The following is a 5,285-nucleotide window of genomic DNA, read 5'->3' on the forward strand; positions in this document are numbered from 1 at the left end:
TGTTCGTATCCAATATAGGATGCACGCGCAACGGAAAATGTTTCGCATCGCGAAAATCATATAATTTTCAATCGATTATTGCTCAGTCACTGGAAGTTTCAAACTCAGAGAGTTCATTCGCCTCTAGTTCGCCTTCCAAATTGCCATCGTAAACCACACCTTCTCTCGATTCAATCACGGACAAAAAGCATACTTACGCAATACTCTAGTGGTGAAACGCATTCATTTTTCGTGAGGACATCGACAAGACGACATCGTTACTGAACGAGCTGAACGAACTGAACGAGCTGGACGGCGAGGGATCGAGGGATTCATTACCTGGCCTGACTTGACCTGAAACGCATTCAGTTTGTTTGGATCTGTGAGGGAGCGCAGAAAAGCCGATCCATCAGGAAAAGAAGAGAAAGCGAACAAGAGAGTATATGCATCGAAAAACATCGGAGAAAAACAGCATCGAGAAGATTCCGGAAAGATGTTATCGTTGCTGAAAAATAATTCAATAATTCAATTCAAGAAAGAGTTTATTTTAATGTTTTCTATCCATATAACACTGCGACCTAATACATTTGGTTTTGTGATTTTTCAATCAAGTGCAATTAGCAGGAAAGCTTCTGAAGATTATTCTTCCCCTTCAGTAGAATATTTTCGTATATTTCGTATATTGGATGCATAGAACCTTGTGCCTCCTACCTAACGCTCTCGTTTTCGCAAATATTCATTTATTCATTCATTCAGAATTGGTTCAGATTCAACTTCAAATGATCACTAAATCAACGATAGTCCTACGTCACCCTTGCGGTTATACAAGAGATATAACTCACTTACTGGTTTTATATAATTTTTATATAATTTAGAAGTTTAATGTCAAATGAAAAATAATTATTTGTCAAATTGAAGGAATGCACACAACCCTGCTAGTAACTTAAAAAACCTCAACCACAAAATTTCAACATACACCTGGTAGCGCAATTTCAACTAAAACAGCCATATAGGGGTAGTGGGGGCAAAGTGGTCACCTGCTTGTTTGGTAGTATAACTATTGACTATATGTGCCGCATTGATAGTCACCTTATGTTTGAAAAATTTAATGACTTTTGAGTCACCCTGTACATCAGTAGAGCTGTCGCATGTCAAAAAATAAATGGAAACAGAAATTGCTCCCTCGATAGCCATTAGACCGTAGTTCTGTGCGCATGGCATCTAAGGAATTTCTCGTGAAATTTTGTTTATTCAATCTGATATATTGGACAAATCATCATTTGCGATGACTGTTCTATAGAACCACTCCATTATTCTGAGTTTCCAGAAATATACAAGAAGTCGATTGAATTGAATTATATAGTATAGGATATAATAACTATCTTCATTTATAAGACTGGCCATTTGAACTTTATTGTTGTGTCCAGGCGCGAAACTTTCAAAAAACTAAAATTCCAGTGTTTTATAACTATAGAACCAGATGGAAAAAATGTCATTCCTTCACAAAATTAACGTCAATTCCACCTCAATTACAATAATTTTCTAATTCATATGTCATCTTAAGTTCTAAATCAGTTCAAATAACCCATTCGGGGTGGTTTCGAACATGCTGCGCCATGTTGTAATATGTATCTCGTTCTACGCAAAGGACACTGCTCACACATATTGCTTGTAAGCTGCATCTACTATTCGTATGATCACTCCTCACAAGTTCTTGATATGGTTTTGATCTGGTAAACAAGCTGACCAGTTCAGAATCTGAAGCCCCTATTCATCAAAACATGCCATGACTTTCCGGATTTTATGAATTGATGCCAAATTACCCAATTATCACATTGTTTTTGATGCAAAAACAGAAGTAAATGATTCTGAAGTACTTCATTGTTCTTTTGACTGTGCATTCGTGTTGATGAAAAGCTATCTGAATCACAACAATACAACATGGCGCAGCTTGGTCGAAACCACCCCGAATGGGTTATTTGAACTAATTGAAAACCAAAGATAATCTATGAATTAGATTTTCAAAAGAGAATTCGTTTGCTTGTTATGACGTTTTTTCGAGAATTCTAAACACAGAAAATCATGACTTTCCAAATGCCAAATCGTTCTGGGAGGAAGGAAGGCGTAATTTTCCTCCTCGGCTGTTAACCCTTTCGTACGAGCGTCGTCTATAGACGACATCCGCGCGACGAACTGTGTGTACGAGCGTCGTCTTTAGACGACATGAAATTCATACTGCTCTTCGATCACACCAACGCCATGTGCATGCTTTTCGGCGCAGTGCTCCGCAACTTCGACTTGGCGCTGCTGGTGTATGTGAATTCCATGGAAGAATAATTGACGCAACGTGACGTGGCGGAACGTGAACGTGACGTGGATGTTGTGTGTGAATCGCGCTTAAGGCAGAACGGTTAAAGCAGCCGGATGCTATGATTGATGCTAAATTGTTTAGGAAAATCTCAAGCAAAATTGTCAGTGGGGAACTCAATTCAGGTCAGTTCAATAAAGGTTCAATTTGGACGTCACCTACGTGGGCTAAAATCTTACCATAATTTGTAATTGGAAAGCAGTCCTCGTAAAGCTGAGGCCAACAGAGAAGGAATGGGAACTGACAAAACGTTGGTGACCTTATTTCTGATCGTTACCGTTGTTACGAGAGGTGATCATCAATTTCATCGAGATAATACACAAGACCGAGAGAGAGATTTTCGGATTATGAAAGTACTGAGGACTGAGGTACACTACCTACCTAATATCACTACCTCATATTCAGGGAAAGCAAGATGTTAGGGTAGATGTAGGAAAAATCAGGGTAAAATCGTCACCCTCTGACTTTTTCAGTTAAAAGCTATTTTTTTTAAATTTTACGATGTGCTTTTTACACATGTGTCATTTCTTACGTTTTGAGTCACCCTACAGTTGCTGAAGTCGCGTTTCTGTCAAAACGAATAACAAAACAAAACCGATATCACAAACTGGAAACAGTCCATGCAAAATTTTGCTAGTAGAATTTATATGTTCAGGCGAAAATATTTATAAAATTCGATATTGGTGAGCAAAATTCGTGTTTTGTGAGCCATCTTAAATTACTGTTCAGTGTATTCTGTGAGATAGTGGGTGGTTTTGTTACCTATCGATGCTCAAAGGTTTTATTTTGAAATTTCAAATCCTTTCGGGGTAAAACCGACACCACAAGTCAGAGTAAAACACCTGGTTTGTCTCTCACTGACAGGAAAAATGCGTCCTTATTTTTTGAAAATAGTTCATGTTTTTGTTTAAAAGACAAAACGGTAGAACTAGGCGGATATTCAGATAAAAGCCTATGATGAGTAGGACAAGTCAACATACAGGCTGCTAGAACTCATGGTATCTCTTCATCAACACTTATCGGCCACATCTCCGGTGGATGTTCACCCAAGATGGGATCAAAACTCACTTTTAAACGATAATGTTATTTTTTCTCATCACTGGTTCGGAAATTTAGAATAACCTCTGATTGGTAAATTAATTATTATTAGTTTGCGTATGTGAGAAAATTCTAGACCTATGAACTATAGAACTCACATACTAAAATATTTTTTCTGATTTGTATGATGTTAAATCTGATTCCTAGTTTGTGCAATATGAATGATACCCTTTTCGATAACAAAGCACTGTTTCAGACACTGTAAAATAAGATGGTGTACATAAAGATTCGTTTATGGGCAAAACCCGCTAAATGTGTATAATCAAAATATGTGTTGTATATGCTTAGAATGCTCCCTAATTTCTACTAGCGTCAGTGAAGCAATATGCAATCGTACGTGACAATAAAATCGAATTTCAGTTCTTCTCACAAAATTACATCACCTTTGCCTTAGTATGATATCGTTCCGTTTCAATCAAAAACAGTTTTATAATTACACCAGTATACGATCATGACACATAAAACACATCCGAGGCTGAAGCTGGAAGCGAACAGATTTGGATATAGATAGAATAATGACACTTACACTTTTCCGGTAAAATGGACATGTTACACGGTATTGTCTCACCAAACAAAATCTTGATAAAATCTGAGTGTGAAAATTTCCGTTTAATAGCACGCTACTAACATACCATTATCTCGCGAATGAATCTATTTAGCTATAGTATAAAAAGACCATTTTACTCGCCATAATTGAGCAATCTCAGTAGCAAGATGGGTCGTTCAAGTTGCTGTTTGATAATCTTCGCTGTAACTATAATACTATTGGGTACAGCTCTCGCAGCTCCACGGTCGAAAATGCACAGGGTGAGTCGAAAAACAATATTATAACACATAAGAATTTATTCGCTAACTTCATTTCAATGCATAGGGTAAAAGAAGCGCTCAAATGCCGGATATGCCACCACCCCCTTCTCCACCAGCCGGTTTCCCTAGCCCTATGGCGCATTCCGTCCGAGTATGTTGAAGAAGTGTTACTATCAGAACATAATCAATCCATTGGAATATTTCAGATTGTTAGGCAAACACCTCCTCAAGGTCCTCCAGATGGTGCTCCAAAAGACCACCCAAATGGTCCACCGCCATCGATGATTGATCAGGATGTCCACTTGGCCTAACGATACAAGTGAAATTAAGTTTGAAATAGTTAAATCCAAAAACGTAACATCTGTTAATTTTAGCACCAGCACTCGAAATCATTATGAAAAACTCGGCTCAAAAGAATAGAAAAGTCGTACTAAGCGTTAAGCAATAAGTTGGTGGAAAACCGCATAGTCATGGATATAGTATACAGATGAACAAGGTTCAACTAATGTGTTATGTATATTTTTTAATTTGCCCAATATAATCAATCAATCCAAATTTTCTATGTATTAATATTTCAAAAACGAAAGAAACCAACCAATTGCTTGTCAAAAAGCTAGCTAAAGCAAAAAACTGTTTTTTCATGGTCACCCTAATGCAGCTTAGAAAAAAAGGGATAAGTCGATTATATTAAAAGATAGAGAAAGACTTTGTTCTACAAAGATGTCTCAAATAACTGGGGCTACAACATTGTTGAACTATGTTTACCTCTATCTGTAAAGATAAGAACCCTATTTTTGATAACATAAAAATGAGCGCTCTATCATTTGTAACAACTTTGTCGAAGATAGTTTTTGTCTAGAGAATAACTGTCGAGCTCTAGCTGCTAATTTCCACATAATTACCCCTCGTGGACCATTGTTCAAAGGTCCGAAATAGTCTAGACCTGTAAAAGTAAATGGGCGAACGTACGGATGTACCCTCGATTGGGGTGGTAGAGCCATTGGAGCCTCTTCAGGCTTGGCTCGATAAACTC

At 37.6% G+C, this 5,285-nt stretch overlaps 1 long non-coding RNA gene across 1 annotated transcript; it reads left to right on the top strand.

Annotated features, from left to right (window-relative positions):
- The first annotated feature begins 4,136 nt into the window (after window positions 1-4,136).
- Window positions 4,137-4,807, top strand: LOC129770387 (uncharacterized). The gene is made up of 4 exons (XR_008742106.1): window positions 4,137-4,252; window positions 4,317-4,403; window positions 4,459-4,571; window positions 4,627-4,807. It is a non-coding gene; the product is annotated as an uncharacterized LOC129770387 (long non-coding RNA).
- Window positions 4,808-5,285: the final 478 nt, after the last annotated feature.

This window comes from Toxorhynchites rutilus, chromosome 2 (assembly GCF_029784135.1).
Source record: "Toxorhynchites rutilus septentrionalis strain SRP chromosome 2, ASM2978413v1, whole genome shotgun sequence".
Classification (NCBI taxonomy): domain Eukaryota; kingdom Metazoa; phylum Arthropoda; class Insecta; order Diptera; family Culicidae; genus Toxorhynchites; species Toxorhynchites rutilus.